Raw genomic sequence first — 20545 nt, 5'->3', positions numbered from 1 at the left:
ACAATGTGCTGAACTGAACTGGTTAACCTGTATGATATGAGATTCTTGTAGAGCATGGTGGGAGAAACCCATTCCCCACACCAATTGGACCGTAGCCCGTACACCCAAGTGACTTGGCTACACTGTCTGGTAGGAGGGGCCGCAATTAAGTGGATCGAGGAGTGTGGTAGAAGAAACCAGTCCTCACACTAATCAGACCATAGCCCGTGTGCTGGATTGACTTGGCAACCCCGTAAGCTAGGTGGGGCCACCATGGACCCCAAAATCAGTTCTGTGTGACCGGAGTGTGAAAACCGGAGTAGCAACCCTGCATGTCAGAAGGTGGCGTCGGAGACGCTAAAGACAAGAGGTCCAGGTCATCGTCCAGGACTGAGAAACTGCTGTGACCAAGGTGGGATACAACCCCATCACGTGGACTGCACCAATGGAGCCCCGTCGGAGCAAGGAGACCACGACCAATCCCTGCCTAAGGAGAGGTGACCTACCACATGACCGCTGCAGCAGGAGCACCTTGCCTGTCTGAATTAACAGGTAGCGTGGCTCGAGGAAGAGAGCCGGCACCTTCCAGGTATTGCTGCATGTGATCATACGCGTTCAGACTCAGGTAGTCCAGAACAGGACCGCTGTGCACCGCCGTAGGGTACTCCACCACTAGAGCGGGCCAGCTGAGATTTGGGTCTTTGGAGGTCTGGGGGATCTACTACCATTGGTGCTGCTAACCCCTAGACTCTAGTGCAGGGGGTATTCAAACTGGGGGGCGGGACCTCCTAGGGGGGTCTCAAGTGATCCAGAAGGAGGGCTCAAGGCTCTAGCCAAAAGAGGCATGATCATGCTAATAACAGAGCTTTGTTTTAAGCTGGAAAAAAATGACCAGCAGTAAACAGCTCTGTAATGGGCCATCACTAGCATGTTTTGTCATTTATATCCAAGTTTGTCAGTATGTGTCAAAAGGAAAAGGACTCCAAATACTCTTCAAAAAAAACCACCTCCACTTCTAATAATTACACTATGGATACTTTTACACGTTAGTAAGGCCTGCCTGACCAGAATAGTATGCTTGGCATCAATGTAACTACAATGTTTAAATAAGTGTAGACAGTTTTAAACATTGACAATTGAATAGATTAATTGTGATAAATTCAGAGTGGGGCCCGGATGATTTCTTTTCCACTAGGGGGACTCGGCTTTAAAAAGTTTGAAGACCTCTGTTCTACTGACTGAACTTACTAGCAGAGTTCAAGGGAAGAACTCTTGAGTACGGTTTATTAGTTTACATTCCTCAGATGTGGCCATCAGTGAATGGGGAATAACACCAAACCTACTGCACTAGAGGTGGGAGGACAGGGAGTGGCCTGATTACTACAGCCCCGGCTTCAAGGGGATTGTGTTACTGCTTTTTGAATTTGTTTACCATTGCATGTGTAGAGTTAGAAATAAAATACTTATTTTTATACAAAAACAAGTATTTGACAAGGCATCAATTTATTGTCGGGCTGCCCGCATGTTGAGTTACGAGTCATGTTCACTGACCTGTTTTTAAGCTTCCCCTAGAAAGAGTCCTGACTGCTCGACCTACACAGCCCACCTGATAGTCAGGTGCAGAAAGAGGTCCTTGACCAAGTTGAGCAGGATCCATAGTAGGGCCCGGGACACCGGGAGTAAAAGGCTTCAAGCACCTCAGTTGGGCCCAGTAGCCCCCACGGCCCCTGAACGAGGTTCTGAAGGACAAATTACTTACCGTCAGCAACGCCTTATCTGGTAGAGACAATACCTAGTTGCAGAATCCTCACCTTAGAATTTTCCCATGCGTCAGTCTAGATCCGGAGATTTTGCATGAGTATTACTGCTATGTGCTGTTAGATGGTATCGATCGGCTCCACGACTGTCAGTGGCGACATCAGCACCATATATGATGTTGCAGTTCCTATACAGGCACCACCCTGGTGCGATGACATCAGTTTCTTTTCACGACTTTCCATGCCAGAAATGCAAAGCCATATAGAACACTGACCACTGGTGCCTCAAAACTGGAGCCCTCAAAGGGGAATGAATCCCTGTGCCTAGAAATCAGTTCACGGAGCGGGGAGGATGGGTTAGTTGGTAAGGAATCTGCAACTAGGGTCTCTACCAGATAAGGCGTTAATGAAGGTAAGGAACTTGTCCATCTTGTAGAGACATCTGGGCCCATATTTATACTTTTTTAGCGCCGCATTTGCGTAATTTTTTGATGCAGAAACTGCGCAAACTTGCAAAATACAATTGTATTTTGTAAGTTTGCGCCGTTTTTGCGTAAAAAAGCGGCGCAAATGCGGAGAAAAAAAGTATAAATATGGCCTCTAGTTTCAGATTTCTTACCTTAGAATAGATACCCAAGCAATACCATCCATGAAGATGAGTCTGCAAACTAAGATCACACCATAAATTCATGAAGGACCTAACGGGCAAAGTGCCTGTCCCTAGTGACCGGACTGTCCAGGCAATAGTGCTTGGTAAATGTGTGCAGAGATGCCCATGTCGCCGCCTGATACATGTCAAGGACTGGAACGCCGCAGGATAATGCAGTGGTTGCAGCTTTAGCTGTGGTAGAATCAGCATGCAAACCCTCCAGGGTTCATTTCTTAGCCAGTGTGGAGCACATTTTAATGCAGAGTACGATCCATCGGGAGATGGTTCTCTTCTGCACTGCCCGACATTTATTGGCACCCACATAACCAACAGAGTTGCTCATCCACCCAGAACTCTTTGGTACGATCAAAGTAGAACTCGATTGTTCTTTTCGGGTCCAGGCGGTGGAGTCTCTCCTCTTCCTCAGAAGGATGTGGGGTGTGTAAGAAGTAGGCAAGGTGATGGATTGGCCTGCATGAAAGGGTGTGACCACTTTAGGCAGAAAGGAAGCCATAGTGCGGAGCACCACTTTGTCAGGATAGATGGAAAGATAGGGTGTCTTGGAAGACAATGCATGCAGCTCATTCACCCTGCGGGCAGATGTAAAGACCACAAGGAAGGCTGTTTTCAAAGTGAGAACCCTGAGAGGAGAATTGTGGCAAGGCTTGAAAGGAAGCGCACATCAGGAATGTCAAAACCAAATTAAAATCCCATTGGGGCATTGAATGCAGTTGGAAGAAACATATGAGTAAGTCCCTTAAGGAGCCTATTTCCAATTGGCAGCTTAAACAAGGAAGGTTAGTCAGGCAACAGTAAAAAAGCAGAATTGGCAGATAACCTTGATAGTGCCCATAGCAGAGGCCCACTGGGTCAAAGAAATGATAAACAAAAGGACCTCAGAAAGAGAGGCAGAAAGGGGGATCAACAGACTTGTCTCTGGACCATGCCATAAATTTCTTACAACAAGAGGTGTATAAGTTTTTGTGGAGGGGCGCGTGACTGCCAAGATTATGTTACAAACTTTGGGTGCAAGGTCAAAAGCTGCCAACTGCTGCCACTCAATCTCCACGCAAGAAGGCAGAGACTGGACAGGTTCGGGTAGAGAACCCTCCCCTGCTGTTGTGATAGAACATCCTCCCAAAGCGGCAGTCTGATCAGAGGATCGATGGCCATGCTCAATAGCTCAGGATACCAGGCTGTTCATCCCCAGTCCAGAGCCACAAGGGTTACTTGGGCTTGGTCGTTCCTTGATCTTCTTGAGAACTCTGGGCAGAAGTGGTATGGGCAGAAAGGCGTACAGGAGGCCTGAGTCCACTTGAGACTAAAGGCCTCACTCAGCGATAGCCACCTTGAAAGCGCTAACGAGCAATACTGCTGACATTGCATGTTCTCTGCGGAGGCAAACAGATATAACCAAGGCTCTCCCCACTGCTTAAAGAGACCTTGTGCCACCTCCGGATGGAGATGCCATTCGTGATCGACCAAGCACTGTCAGCTGAGTTTGTCTGCTCTGGTGTTCAGAGAACCCGTCAGAGGTTGAACCACCAGGGAAATGCCGTAGTTCCAGCCACGTTCAGAGGTGCAGAGCCTCCTGACAAAGGGTCTATCCATGACCCCACCCTTTCCAACTTGATGCATTACTACATGGAAGTGGTGTTGTCTGTGAACACCTGCACTACTGCACTCCCTTTGGGAGATAGAAATCCTTTCAATGCTAGTCTGATCGCCCAGAGCTCCAACAGGTTGATGTGGAGTCCGGACTCCACCCAAGGCCAGTTGCTCTGATCTCCGCCACTCCTAGGTAGCAGCCCCATCCCAGCAGTGACACATCTGTCACTACTGTCAGAGCATGGTTGGGAAAGGGAGAGGGATCTGCCTCTCATTCAATCGCACTTCGTTAGCCATCACTGCAGATATCCTGCAGTTCTTTCCAAGATCTGTCAGAGAGATTCTGCTGATGCTGCACCCACTGGAACTTCAGGTCGCACTTCAGAGTCTGCAAATGCCATGTGGCATGTGCAACCAGCAGGATGCAGCAGGCCATGATGCTCAGCAGCCTCAGTCATTCTCACCAAAATCCAGGAAAAAGGCTGAAACATCGGTATCACTGCCTGAATATCCTGGACTCGCCGTTCGGGAGGATAATCGAAAAACTGCACTGTGACCTGAACAGCTCTGATGAAAGGAAGCGTCTGAGAGGGAATCAGGGGTGACTTTGGCACATTTAAAGTGACCTCCATAGAATGCAGGAGGTCCACCGTAGCTTTGAGGTGGGAGTCAACAGCCTGGGGTGAGCCTGCCTTCAACAGCCAGTCATCGAGATAGGGGAAGACTGAAATCCATGACTTGCGCAGATGAGCTGCAACCACCGCCATCACCTTGGTGAACACCTGAGGGGTGCTGGAAAGGCCAAAAGGAAGCATAGTGAACTGAAAGTGCTTGTGGCCTATCGTGAAACACAAGTAACGCCTGTGGGAAGGCAAGACAGGGATATGGAAATATGCGTCCTGCAAGTCCAACGCTAATATCCAGTCTCCTGGGTCCAGGGCAGACAGAACCTGCATTATGAACCTCTCCTTCTTGAGAAAGAGATTGAGGGACCGAGGGTGTAGAATAGGGCAGACGCCGTTGTCCTTTCTGGGTACCAGAAAGTAGCGGGAATAGCAACCACAACCTACTTCTGGCACAGGAAGCCTCTCTATGGCTCCTTTGGCCAAGAGAGATGTAACTTCCTTTCGGGTAAGTGCCAAGTGATCCTCCATTATCTGATCGCAGGATGTTGGCATGGATGGGGTGGTAGTTTAGAAGGTGATCGAGTAGCCCATTCGGACTACCTGCAAAACCCACTTCTCTGACGCGATGGACTACCAGTGGAGTGGAGTAGGTGACGGCAGATCCTGCATTTGACTGGTCTCTGGTGGTGGGAGGGGGGGTTTAGACTAGGAAGGTTTGAAGGTAACTGCAGCGGGGGAGGAGGTGTGGCGGACTGGCCAGAAAGCTGGCTCCCTAAGCCATGAGGACGGCGGATTCCATGTCCCTGACTACACAAAGGCTGGGCAGCATGAGCGCTACAGTGACTGGAGGGTGACGGATGTGGCTTTATGGCCCTTCCATACCGACAAAAGGAGCAAAAAGAAGCCAGAGGAGGATGAGAGGCATTTGTGAGGCCTAAGGACCTAGCCTTAGCACGAGAATCCTTAAAGTGCTTGAGTACTGAGTGTGCTTTCTCTCCAAACAGATGGGTGCCATTAAAGGGCATGTCAATATGATTAGCTTGGACATCCCCCAAAATGCCAGACATCATCAACCAGGCGTGGCTTCTCAAGGACACTACTGAAGCAACCGCTCTGCCCAGAGAGTCGGTCATGTCCCGTCAACATCGGATTGTGAACTTTGCTGCGTCTCCTCCATCAGTAATTGCTTGGGGCAGTACAGCCCAGGCCTCCTGCATGACCTGTGGCAGCACTATCAGCAAGTGGGAAAAATGGCCCAAAAGGTATGCGGTGTTCATGGACCGCAATGCCAAGCTGGTGGAAGAAAACAACTTCTTCCCAAGTGTGTGCAGCCTCTTGGATTCCCTCTCCAGGAGTGCGGAAGAGAATGCGACATGGGAGGTAGAGGCTTGGATGATCAAGCTCTCAGGGGTGGGGTGCTGCATCAGGAAACCTGGGTCACCCAGTGCAGAGCGATGGTGGCATGAAATTGTCCTTTTCACAGGAGCCCCTGCTCTGGGTTTTGACCAGGTACCCAGTGGGACATCTGTAGGAAAGTGCCCTGGTTGGCATGGTTAACCCCCACTTTTTGCTGATGCTGATGTCAACTTTGATTGACAGTGTGCTGGGACCCTGCTAACCAGGCCCCAGCACAGTGTTCTTTGCCAAAACGTGTACCTTTGTTTACACAATTGGCACACCCATGGCACCCATATAAGTCCCTTGTAAAAGGTGCCCATGGTACCAAGGGCCCTGTGGCCAGGGAAGGTCCCTAAGGGCTGCAGCATGTATTATGCCATCCTTGGGTACCACTCACCAAGCACATACACACTGCCTTTACAGCTTGTGTGTGCAGGTGAGGAGAAAAAGACAAAGTCGACATGGCACCCTTAGAGGTTCCTGGGGGAGGTAAGTAATGGTTAGTTTGTCAGGTAAGTAAAACACTTACATGTCTCAGTTCCTGGGAATAGGCAGCCCACCATTGGGGGTTCAAGGCAACCCCAAAGTTACCACACCAGCAGTTCAGGGCCGGTCACGTGTAGAGGTCAAAGAGGTGCCCAAAACACATAGGCGCCTATGGAGAACAGGGGTGCTCCGGTTCCAGTCTGTCAGCAGGTAAGTACCCGCGTCCTCGGGGGCAGACCAGGGTTTTTTTTTAGAGCACTGGGGGGACACAAGTAGGCACACAAAACACACCCTCTGTGGCACAGGGGCCGACGGGTGCAGTGTGCAAAGCAGGCGTCGGGTTTTGTATAGGAAACAATGGAGGGACCCGGGGGTCACTCTAGCAGTGCAGGCAGGGCACAGGGGGGCTTCTCAGGCAAGCCACTGACTGGGCTAGCAGAGGGTCGCTTGGGGGTCACTCCTGCACTGCGGTTCGGTTCCTTCTGGTCCTGGGGGCTGCGGATGCAGTGCTTGGTCCAGGCGTCGGGTCCATTGTTACAGGCAGTCGCGGTTAGGGGGAGCCTCTGGATTCTCTATGCATGCGTGGCTGTGGGGGACATCTCGGGCTACTTACGGGGTCGCAGTTGCCTGGGAGTCCTCCCGGTGGTGTTGGTTCTCTGGATCCTGAGCCGGGGGCATTGGGTGCAGAAGGTGAAGTCTCACGCTTCCGGCGGGAACAGTGAGGTCTTTGAAAGTTGCAGAAAAGTTGCAATATTGTTGCTGTTTGTTGAGCAGAGCCGCTGCTCACGGGAGTTTATTGGTCCTTAGGTTCAGGGCAGTCCTCTGAGGCTTCAGTGGACTCCGGTCCCTGTTGGATGCGTCGCTGTTGCAGGTTTTTGAGTCAGGAGACAGGCCGGTAGGGCTGGAGCCAAAGCAGTTGTCGTCTCCATCGTCTCTGCAGGGCTTTCAGGTCAGCAGTCCTTCTTCTTCGTTCAGGTTGCAGGAATCTGATTTCCTGGGTTCTGGGGTGCCGCTAAATACTAAGTTTAGGGTGTGTTTAGGTCTGGGGGGCAGTAGCCAATGGCTACTGTCCTGAGGGTGGCTACAGCCTCTTTGTGCCTCCTCCCTGAGGGGAGGGGGGCACATCCCTAATCCTATTGGGGGAATCCTCCAAAACTAAGATGGAGGATTTCTAAACGCAGGGGTCATCTCAGCTCAGGGCACCTTAGGGGCTGTCCTGACTGGTGGGTAACTCCTCCTTGCTTTTCTAATTATCTCCTAGAGCCTTTCTACCAAAAGTGGGGGCAGTGGCCGGAGGGGAGGGCATCTCCACTAGCTGGGATGCCCTGTGGCGCTGTAACAAAGGGGGTGAGCCTTTGAGGCTCACCACCAGGTGCTACAGTTCCTGCAGGGGGAGGTGAGAAGCACCTCCACCCAGTACAGGCTTTCTTCCTGGCCACAGAGTGACAAAGGCACTCTCCCCATGTGGCCAGCAACTCGTCTGGTTGTGGCAGGCTGGCAGAAACTGATCAGCCCCACACTAAAAGACGATTGGTATTCAGGGGGCATCTCTAAGATGCCCTCTGGGTGCATTTTACAATAAATTCCACACTGGCATCAGTGTGCATTTATTGTGCTGAGACGTTTGATACCAAACTTCCCAGATTTCAGTGTAGCCATTATAGAACTGTGGAGTTTGTGTTTGACAAACTCCCAGACCATATACTCTTATGGCTATCCTGCACTTACAATGTCTAAGGTTTTGCTTAGACACTGTAGGGGCATAGTGCTCATGCACATATGTCTTCACCTGCGGTATAGTGCACCCTGCCTTAGGGCTGTAAGGCCTGCTAGAGGGGTGACTTACCTATGCCACAGGCAGTGTGAGGTTGGCATGGCACTCTGAGGGGAGTGCCATGTCGACTTAATCATTTTCTCCCCACCAGCACACACAAGCTGTGAGGCAGTGTGCATGTGCTGAGTGAGGGGTCTCCAGGGTGGCATACAGCATGCTGCATCCCTTAGAGACCTTCCCTGGCATCAGGGCCTTTGGTACCAGGGGTACCATTTACAAGGGACTTATCTGAGTGTCAGGTCTGTGCCAATTGTGGAAGCAAAGGTACAGTTTAGGGAAAGAACACTGGTGCTAGGGCCTGGTTCGCAGGATCCCAGCACATTTTCAATCACAACATGGCATCAGCAAAAGGCAAAAAGTCAGGGGGTAACCATGTCAAGGAGGCATTTCCTTACAACCTGCAAAAGAAAGTGACACATCCTGTGGGTCCAGTGACCTCTGCCAAGCTCCAGAGGACAGCCCAGCATCACAGAGGACCAATAACTCCTGTGGACAGCGGTCCTGTACAAGAAGGACTCCAGAGCCTCCCCGGATCTGCGAGTCCTGACCACTCAGCACCCGACATCCACACCCCTATCCAGGTGGCCCAAACGACTAGAGAGGATCCCTAGGCGATTCTGAGCAGGTGCCCACCTGGGTTGACCTGTCCTGTCCCACACAACAACGCCTGCAGTGTGAATCCAGAGGACCCCCCTGACCGCGAAAGCTCTTGACGAAGATATCTGACGCCAAACGGTACACTGCACCCGTAGCCCTCCAAGCCTTGGAAAACCCAACCTCTGGTGCAGCAATGTTCAGCAGGTGGCCCTCCTACATGTCAGCCTGTGGTTTTCTGGAACTGCCCCCCTGGACCCAGCCTGCAGCATCCAGGTGACCCCCAGGGTCCACTCATTGAAAAGCATTGGGAGCCTGATACTCTGTTTGCATCCGGTCGCCCCAGAGCCGCTGAGGGTGTGAGTTTGGTGCCTACTTGTAGCCCTCAGTCTCCATAGAAGCCCATGTTAAACTTGCCTCAACTTAGGCCTCTGCACCCGGCCAGCCCTGTGTTGCTGGTGGTGGGTGTTTGGGGTTAACTTGAACCCCTACCAGTGGACTTCCTAACCCCCGGAGACTGGAACTTTAAGTGTTGAACTCACATGCAAAACATACTAACTTGTGCTGTCAACTTTTAAAACGGATTATTGCCATTTATTCAAAAACTGTACAACTTCCCAATTCCAATCAAAGTGGTATTGATACCTATGTGAAATACTCATTAATTTATGTATTTACCTGCAACTTGAATCTTGTGGTTCTACAAATAAATTAACATATTTTTGCTATATAAAAACAACTGGAGCTAAATCATCGAGTGTGTGCTTATTCTATTGTCTGTGTCTGTACAACAAATGTTTTGCACTGCCCTCTGATAAGCCTAACTGCTCGACCACACTACCACAAAAGAGAGCATTAGTATTATCTATTTTAGCCTCTGTTAAGCCTCTGTGGAACCCTTGGACTTTGTGCACACTATGGCCCTCATTATGACTCTGGCGGTAAATCCCGCTTACCGCTACGCTGATGGCCGTTAACTTACCGCGGCGGCAGCTGATATCCGTTCACCACATTATGACACACACACACCAATCAGACAGAATTCCGCCACATACACAAATCCGCCAGACCAAAGGTCAGTGATAAACTGACAGTATCAAAACCCACACTGTTACACCAACAGAACAATGCCCACCACATTATGACCCACGAATCACCACAGTGGACATTCAACAGTGGTAAACCATTGGCGGTACATACACAATGGACACCCACGTACAAAACAACTCCACATTGGACAATTCAAACAACACACACCTGACACCCATACACACACCACACCCACACCACTATAAAACACACATGCACATTAACAACAACCCCTTACGAATACAAATCAGTGGCAAGAGACAGACACCAAGACCACTGACACAACTACATACACACACTACATACACCCATACATCCCTCATGCACCCCACTTCACACACCCCAGCAAATTACCCAACACACCCTCACCAACACACATCACATAACACCTATGGCACCACAAAGGCACCACTGTGTCACTGAGGAGGAGACAAGGGTCATGGTGGAGGAAATAGTCAGGGTAGCTACAGCTATTTGGAGCACAGGTGCAGAAGATATCAATAGCCAGGAAGATGGAGCTATGGCGGAGAATCGTGGACAGGGCCAACGCCGTGGGACAGCACCCCAGAAGAAGGGACGACATCAGGAAGAGGTGGAACAACCTACGGGGGAAGATACGTTCCATTACAGAAAGACACCAGCTCGCTATCCAGAGTACTGGCGGTGGACCCCACCTCCTCCCCCACAACTCACAGCATGGGAGGAACAAGTCTTGGCAATACTGCACCCTGAGGGCCTAGCCGGAGTCAGAGGAGGACGAGGCTCTGGTAAGTCAACTCTCTACTATTATCACCCCCCTACCTGCATGCCATCAAATACCCTCACACTCACTCCCATCACTCCACTACATCCCAAACACTCCACCATCACATCTCTTCAATTCCAATGCCAAGCCCTGCATGCTGTACCAATGCATGGACACTCCTCACAGCCCTGCATGGACACTCATCACTAAAGCATGCACAGCATAGACAACCCCACCATATACCAACATACACAAGTAAAAGCTGGCAGTGCAACACCAACCACAGGGGGGAAGCCAGGGATGTACAATATGTCATACACATTAACCATAACACATCATTTACATACCCACAGGTACCCAAGCCAATGTCACCAGAGAGGAGGTGCCACCACTATCCAGTCTCCCCACTGAAGAGGCCCACAGTGATGACATTAACTCTGGTCTTCAGGATCTGGACGATCTACCTGGCCCATCAGGGACCACTGGACAGCTGGTTACCCAAGCCCAGTCACACATCACCACAGAGCCTCCCCCATCAGGAACCAACATCACAGCACCCACCCAGCGTCCTCAGACACGTCAATCAGCACTGTGCCCACCTGTATAGGGACCCCACGCCACACCTCACACACAAGACGATCAGGGACCTGGGGTCAGTGGCAGTGGCACCCTGTTCAGGGGACAGAGGCACAGGCCAACAGGGACACTGGGATGACTGTTGTGCGCCAGGGGAGGACAGGACCAGGGAACCACCTCTCCAGGAGGCACTCTCCGAGATCCTGGGAGCCTATCAACATTCCCAGGACATGATGGGCCAGATCCTAGACAACGTGCAGGAGAACATGCAGCTGCAGGGGGGACAGTACCAGGGGAAGAGGGAGGACTTGCAGGCCATCAACAACACCCTTTATCTCTATAGACATGGCCAACATTGTGAGGGAGGCAGTGTCATACCAGTGAGCCCCTGCCACTAGCCAGTCATCTGAACAGCCTTTCACTTCCGCTGACGTTAGTGGCCAGGAGGCCCCGCCACAGGACTCACAGGCCACCAGCACCCCTCCCCGCAAACGTTCCCTGCGATCCAGATAGTAGCCAGAGACACTTCCCAAGACCCCTGCCAGGAAATGAGACTCTCCTGATTGACCCCCTTGTGTCCCACTCAGTCACCCTGTCCACCTTGAAATGCCATTGCTCCCCTTCCTATGTCCCCATGGACAATGCACCTGTGCTACAAACAGACTGGAACAATACCCTGGACTTTCCTCCATCATCACCCAATCCCATTGCACATTCCCTTCTATATCTTAGCACTTCAATAAACACCCTTTGATAAAAATTAATTTTGAGTATTACATGTATTTCAAATATGTATTGACTGAAACAGGCACAACCAGTGCAAATGAACTGTACATAGAATGAGCATAGAATTAATGACCTGTAGCTGGCTGTTGTGATCACACCAGGGTTATATGTCAAACACCAACATCTGCTAAATGAATAGCCAGAGGGAACAGTACGTGGGCATAGAAAAGGGAAATACCAGCATGCCAATGCCACACATATTACAACCAAAAATCACTGAAATGTAAAGTTACACTGTCTCACCTGTTTGTCATTGGAAGTACTGACAGATTACAGATGTTCTGTTGTCCACATCCTCTTCCTCTGCCTCCTCATCTCACTGTCCACAGGATCCACTGCTGCCACAGGGGCATCTCCAGTCTCCTTCTCCTGCAGAAAAGGGACATGGCGACTGAGGGCCAGGTTGTGCAACATGCAGCATGCCACCACTATCTGGCAGACCTTCTTGGATGAGTAGCACAGGGATCCACCTGTTAGATGGAGGCACCGGAAACTGGCCTTCAGGAGGCCAAAGCTTCTTTCAATTAGCCTTCTGGTTCGCCCATGTGCCTCATTATAACATTCTTCTGCCCTTGTCGTAGCATTCCTCACAGGGGTCAGCTGCCATGATAGGTTTGGGTAACCAGAGTCACCCTCAAATATTGAGAGACAACATTTAGCCACACACTATCCCATATGGCCAGCACCATAAACATACACCAAGATGTACTGGGGGGGAACCTGGGCTCACCTATTAGCCCCACCCTGTGCCTCTGTAGTTGGCCCATCACATTTGGGATGCTACTATTCCTTATGACAAAGGCATCATGCATCGACCCAGGATACTTAGCATTGACTTGGGAGATATACTGGTCCGCCAAACACACCATCTGCAAATTCATAGTGGAAACTCTGCCGATTTCTGAACACCTGTTCATTCTAGTGGGTGGGGAGGGAGACAAATGCAATATGTGTTCCAACAGTCGCCCCAATTATATTGGGGATATGTCCCACTGCATAAAACCCGCCCTTCACAGTGGGCAAATCCTCACCCTGGGGGAATGCAATGTAGCTGCACATGTGTTTTATCAGTGCACACACCATTCTTGTCAGCAGTATTGAGAACATTGGCTGTGACATTCCTGCTGCCAAGCCCATTGTCACTTGGAAAGAACTAGTTGCCAGGAAAAGGAGCACTGATAGCACTTGCGCAAGAGGGGGGATCCCAGTGGGATGACAGATAGCAGATATCAGGTCAGGCTCCAATTGGGCACACAGCACAGTTCTGTGATTGTGGCCCTGTCCAGTCTATAAGTGAGTATTTTGTGCCTGTCCTCCAGTGTAGCAAAGTCCACCAAGGGTCTATACACGTGGGTATGTCTCCATCTCCTAATTATCCGCAGCGGTAGGTATCTGAGGGACAAAAGAGTGAGAAGGCTGTCACAAACTGAACAATGAAGCCACAACAGTAGTCTGCAATCAGTAAACATGTTATGGGACAGTGTGATTTGTCAAGTATGTGCCTATTTCTCCATTGACGCAGCATTATTCCATAGGCCTGCCCACCCGAAATGGAGTCCGCCTGTCCTGTGTGGAGGGAGAGATGTAAGGGCCAGATGTAGCAAAGTATTTGCACGTCGCAAACGGCGAAAATCGCCGTTTGCGAGGTGCAAATGCCTCTTTGCTATGCAGAAATGCATATTGCGAGTCGGTACCGACTCGCAATATGCATTTCCGACTCGCAAATAGGAAGGGGTGTTCCCTTCCTATTTGCGAGTCTGAGTGGTATGCAATACCATTTGCGACCGCGTATGGCATCGCAGTTACCATCCACTTCAAGTGGATGGTAACCCACTCGCAAATTGGAAGGGGTCCCCATGGGACCCCTTCCAGTTTGTGACTGGACCCACAAATATTTTTTCAGGGCAGGGAGTGGTCCAAGGGACCACACCCTGCCCTGAAAAAATACCGAAACTAAAGGTTTCGTTTTTTTTGTTAAGTGCAGCTCGTTTTCCTGTAAGGAAAACGGGCTACACTTAAAAAAAAAAAAACTGCTTTATTTAAAAGCAGTCACGAACATGGAGGTCTGCTGATGACAGCAGGCCTCCATGTTTGCGAGTGCCTATACTCGCTATGGGGCCGCAATTTGCGACCCACCTCATGAATATTCATGAGGTGGGTCATTGCGACCCCATAGCGAGTTGCAGTCGGTGTCTGAGACACCGTACTGCATACCAATTTGCGAGGTGCAAAGTGCGAGTCGCATGGACTCGCACTTTGCACCTCGCAAATTTTAAATTTGCTACATCTGGCCCTAAGTGAGGTAATGCCGCTGACGTTGTGCGCGTGGCAGGAGGCAGTGGGGAACCACCGTGCAATTCCTTATTGGTTAATATTGGGCCCTATGGGTACAGTGGGCAATGGTGATCTACACCGGCAGTGACGGTATGCACTGCCGTGGACATGACCGCCATTTTCTATCAGATTCCTCCCTTGTTTCCTGACCTTCCATAGGAGAGGACCTGTACTGCATGTGCTGCTGTGACCTATGTCTGGAACCTACCATGGCCCGTGTGACCGGGGAAAGGGCTCCACTTCAGAGGAACTGGAGAGACTGATGGATGGGGTCTCACCCCAGTACGGACTCCTGTATGGGCCTCCAGACCAACAGGTGAGTACACTGTGGGCACAATGCATGTGGCATGAATGCATGGAGGTGTGTGTGAAGGCATTGTGTAAAGGGGAGGGATGTCCTCTTGGCTGGGTACATGTTGAGTGCCGGGCTATGTGTGTGCTAATAGTGATGGAAACTGGTATGGTGGGTCATTTGTGCTACAGGCTGGATTGTTTGGCTAATGGTGTTCTCCTGTCTGTATTGCCTCTGCAGGTCAGCGCCCATCAAAAGAACGGTATATGGCGTGCCATCGCCAAGGAGGTGCGGACCCTGGGGGTCTATGGCAGGCACAGCACCCACTGTCAGAAACGGTGGGAGGACCTGAGACACTGGGCATGGAAGACCGCAGAGGCACAGCTGGGGATGGCCTCCCAACGAGCTCTGACCTCCCTGATGGCCTGCATATTGGTGGTGGCCTATCCAGAGCTGGATGGGCGCTTGAGGGCATCACAGCAGCCACAAGAGGGTGATTACAGTGGCCATCATTGAGGAAACGCCTGGCGGGGTGGTATCCGGGTGGTGGGTGTGTGTCAGTGGGTGCCCCTAGGCCAGGCCAGACATAGCAGCATAGGGCCTCTGGTGGCTAAGGGTCTGAAGGGGAAGTACTGCCTACCTAGCTTGTTAGCATCCACAACTGGTCAGGGATGTGTGGGTCCCTGGTGTGCTGCAGTTGGCGGTATGTGCTCCTCCTCATACCTTTGTGGCTAGCAATATCATTTGGAGTGCAATGCATAGTGCGTAGGCCTGTACCCTGTGTGAGAGAGTTCTGTGTATGTCAACAGTGGTGTTGGTGCAGTCATTGACCAAGTGTGTCAAGTGTATCCTTTGTGTCTCTAGCCCCTTTCTTGTTTTGTCATCCTGTCCTTATGTGCATTAGCACCATCTGGCTGAGGAGCAGAGGCACCGGCGACGGAGGGAGCTGCATCCCACAGGACCCTGGAGACAGAATCCACCGACGCTGAGGGCACCAGTGGGACGGAAGGCAAGGTGAACACCACAGCGGAGACTGGAGGGGACAATACAGACTCAGATATCTCCTCTGATGGGAGCTCCCTGGTGGCGGCGGACACCTCTGTGACCACCCCAGCTACAAGTACAGCCGTACCAGCACCGTCCTCCCAGCAGCCCCTCAACGAGTTGCCCGTGCCCGCTCACCCACGAGGGTGGGCATCTCCTTCGCCCCAGTCACCTCAGGCCCTGCCCCAGTGAGCCTTGCTGCCCTGAGTGAGGAGGCTATTAACCTCCTGAGATCCATCTCTGTGGGACAATCAACCATTGTGAATGCCATCCAGGGGCTGGCAGTCCAAATGCAGCAATCTAATGCATTCCTGGAATAGTGGATTGGCGGCCCAACAGAGATCGAGCCAGCCTCTGGCAGCCATTGTCCCTGTTTCGACCGTCCCCCCTCCAACTACCACTTCCTAGTCCCATTCTCTTCAACCCCAACCCATCCCAAGCACACAGCCAGACAAGCATGCACACAGGCCAACACCAAAGAGTGTCACATGCAAACACAAGCATCACACTTCATCCCAAAGGCACTCACACAAACACCATTCAGTTGCAGACACAACAACATCCCCTATTTCCACTGTCTCCCCCTCCTCCTCCACACCCACCCTGTTCCATCCACACTCACACCTGCATGCATTACATCACCATCCACTACCAGCATCATCAACAAACCAAGCAGAACACACACCTCACTAGCGGACACCTCCACAACATCCATGCACACGTCCGGTGTCCTCCCCCACCGTGCCTGTCCCCCCTAAAGTACACAAACGCAAGCACTCAGACACCCAACAGCCATCCACCTCACAACAGCATACATCCCATGTACCTGCACCCAAATCAAGCAGACAAACACCTCCAACACCCACTACCTCATCCTCCACTCCAATTACTTCTCCCTCTTCCCGCCCCAATGTCCCTAAAAAGCCTTTCCTTTCCACCATTGACCTCTTCCCTACCCCTCCCCCAGCCTGCACGTATAGCCAGGGTATCATAAACCCAGCCAAGCACCTCAACCAAACAGTCCACGGGCCCAGTTGCATCAGCACCTACTCGTGGTGGGAAGAATTCCAGGCCACAAATACTAAAGGGGAAGAAGCCTGCACCAGCCACCAAAAAGGGGAAGGAGCCTGCACCAGCCAGCAAGAAGGGGAAGGAGCCTGCACCAGTCAACAAGAAGGGGAAAGAGCCTGCACCAGCCAGCAAGAAGGGGAAGGAGCCTGCACCAGCAGCTGTCACAGAGCCCCAACTGCCAGCCGTGGTTGTGCAGCCATCAGTGAGTGCAGGGGCTGAGCAGGAGCCTCCCACTACCACCATCACAGTGCAGCCTTCGGAGGGTGCAGGGGCTGAGCAGGAGCGTTCCACTACCACCACCACAGTTCAGCCATTGGAGGGTGCAGGGGCTGAGCAGGAGCCTTCAACTACCATCACCACAGTGCAGTCATCGGGGGTGCAAGGTCTGAGCAGGAGCCTCCCACTACCACCACCACAGTGAAGCCATCGGAGGTTGCAGGGGCTGAGAAGGAGCCTCCCACTCTTACCACCACAGTGCAGCCATCACTGCCGGCGGACGCCATATGATCTAGCCTCCATGGACTGCTGTGCGGCCTGCCACCATCAGAACCAGTGGGCAAGTCACCCACTTGAGAGACTGTGGCCTTGCACTCCCCAGGACCAAGCACAGGGCAAGTTGCCCTCTCCAGAACCAGTGGTCTTGTTTCTGCATCCGGCTGAGGTGCCCCAACTTCCCCCTGAGGTGCCTGCCATTTACTAACTGAAGCTCCAGTATTGGTGCAGGGATCGAGTGGGGCCTTGGACTTTGCCCTGTGGCCATGTAGCCCCTGTGTACTGTGGACTGGGCAGTGTCTCTTTTTTGTACATTTTCTACATATCTGTTGCATTGCCACATCGACTTATTATTTTTGATGTTGATCTTGTTACAATCACTTTAGTCAATTACTGTTGGTCTTGCACTATTCAGCCGATTTACGGGGATAAATTGTTTTTTGTGTGCAGCAGGTTGTGTGTGTGGTGTGTGGGTATGGGGTGTGTGTTGTGCGTTTGTGTGTCTCTCTAATTTTCCTCCCCTCTCCCTTGTGTGCTAGGCAGCTGTACTCACTGTCGTAGTCTTCGCCAGCGTTGGTGTTCGTGGTGGAGCATAATGTAGAAGATCATCTGAAAGACTTGCAGTTCTGCATCCATGGCGGCGTGTCTTCCCTGTGTCTCCAATGGCGAGTCCTTTCACTTCTGTGATGTGTTTCCGCCAGGCTTTGGATGGCGTTGGTACGGCCCTGGAAAAGGTGGCGGTTTGGCATGTCATAATATAGTGGGCGGAACTTTGTCTTCCGCCTGGCTGTAAGCGGCTAATCCTGTGGTGGCTGCGGTTTCTGCCCTGGCAGTCGGTGTAGTATATTGGCTGTCTTTCGGAGATATCACCGCCATGGTCATAATATGGCAGTAGTTACCGCTAGCCTGTTGGCAGTATTACCGGCACTTTATCACCGACTGCAAGGGTCGTAATGAGGGCCTATATCTCATTTTGGTATAGTATGTACAGAGCCAGCTTCCTACAACATCTGTAAGGGCTTCATTAAAAGAGAGCAGGGGTTCCGAGGAGGAAGCCCCAGGCTGAAGCACCTCGGTCAGGTTAGTCCTGACTGCCACCAAAGGCAGCTCAAGATCCAGATCTTCGGCTGCTTTCCACACCACCACTGAATATGAAGCTCCCTCCTCTGTAGCCACGGTAGAGGGAGAGAGCATGCCAGTACCTGGAGAGGTATTAGTCAACTGGCTTCACCCAGGTCCGTATGCCAGTCCATTGGGTCTTGGAGCTTGTATTTTAAAGGGTCCAGCGACCCCTCCTTTTCTGCACCGTAACCTAGCCCATAGGAATAAGGCTCAGGAACGGTTATTGGGGGCAAGGTCCCTGCCGGATTTGGCATCGTACCGTCCAGCTGCGTGTTGGAGTCTGCAGTTAGGATGGGAGCGGCGCTGGAAGCGTTGAAGTCAGAACTGGCTCCGTGGAAGTTGAATGGGTACGACTGAAGTCGGTCCAAATCCAGTAATGGATCCTTTGGTATCCCTCTGAGCCAAGGCTGAAGCCGCCGGCACAGAACTCAAGGGGGCCCATTCTGACTTTGCGGGGCCCAAAGGCGCACCAGCCAAAAATTAGGCGCATGGCCTTATAAAACTCTTTAAGTTGGGCAGGGATCGGTCTGGCTCCAGGAAACTCAGGGAGGCATAGAGTTGGCCCTGAAACAGGCTCTGCAGAGGGAGGCCTAGGTCAACGACGCTCCCTTGTCTAGTCGGGGTGACGGAAATTGAGGTGAAGTCGAAGAACATTTTGCTTTATTCGGCTTCTTCTTCTCATGCCTTGACTTACCCGATTGTCCCAGGGATTTGGAATGGGATGACGAAGAGAGGGGCTCGGTGAGAGATCCTGAGACCTTCCTCTCGACCGAGATCAGGACTTACTCAGAGTCGAGAGCCAGGCTGCCATTAGCTTTAGGGACTGCTTCCTCAAAGTTTTCAGATTCATGGCCCTGCACTCGCAGCATGACTTTGGGTCGTGGTCATGCTCCAGACACCAAAGACATGCCATGGTTTTAAGCTGATGGCTGAAAGCTGATACTGGGAAAAATCTAAGGGCTATGAATAACGGATACACCACAAAGAACAAGTTACTTACATTTGGTAACACCTTATCTCATAGAGATTCTATCTAGCGGCAGATTCTTTCAATTAGAATATTCCCCAGGCATCAGATTGGATCTGGAATTTTTTATCTGACCAGAACCCCTGCGTGCCGGAAGATCACGTCATTCAACTCTGCATGGAGTCTTCTGCGCCAGAAGTGTTGTGCGCGGTATTGATATAGGCATCACCCCAGCCCACTGACATCAGTTTCTTTTCAAGACTTTCCACACCAGAACCACAGAGCCAAAAATACCAGTGACCACTGGTACATCAAACTAGGGCCCTTGAAAGGGATAATCCCTTTACTCTGAATAAGTTCGCAGTGCAGGTAGTATGGGTGGGTCAGTATGGTATCTGGAGTTAGATAGCGTCTCTACCAGAAAAGCTGTTACCAAAGGTAAGAAATTTATAAATTTGAGAGAGGCCTCTAGCCACAGATTCCACACCTTAGAAGAGACACCCAAGCAGTATCTCTCCGGAGATGGGGCTGCAACCCGAATTATACTAGATAGTCCTGTAGGACAGAACAGGCAAAATGCCTATCTTGACAGAACCAACTGTCAAGGCAGTAGTGCTCCATAAACGTGTGCAGAGAAGCCCACGTTGCTGCCTGACAGGTATCCAGAAGAGGCACTCCGTGAACTAATGCAGTGGTCGCAGCCTTGGCTTTGGTAGAATGAGCTTACAAACTTTCAGGAGATTGCTTTTTGGCCAATGCATAGCAGATTTTGATGCAGAGCACTATCCATCATGAAATGGTCTGTTTTTGCCCGGCCTTTCTTTTTCTGGCTCAGACGTACCCTTCAAAAAGTTGATTGTCCGCCAGGAACTCTTTTGTGCGGTCAAGTTAAAACAGCAGCACTCTTTTTGGGTCCAGCCAATGCAGTCTCTCCTCTTCTTTAGAGGGATGAGGTAGCGCCTGAAACAAAGGCAGGGTGATGGACTGTCCTACATGAAAGAGAGTGACCACCTTCGGCAGGGAGGAGGCTCTCGTTCAAAGAACCAGCTTGTCTGGATAGATGGTAAGGGACAGAGGCTGAGATGATAAAAGCATG

This window comes from Pleurodeles waltl, chromosome 12, assembly GCF_031143425.1.
Source record: "Pleurodeles waltl isolate 20211129_DDA chromosome 12, aPleWal1.hap1.20221129, whole genome shotgun sequence".
NCBI classification, from domain to species: domain Eukaryota; kingdom Metazoa; phylum Chordata; class Amphibia; order Caudata; family Salamandridae; genus Pleurodeles; species Pleurodeles waltl.
This window is presented reverse-complemented; position numbering follows the sequence as displayed.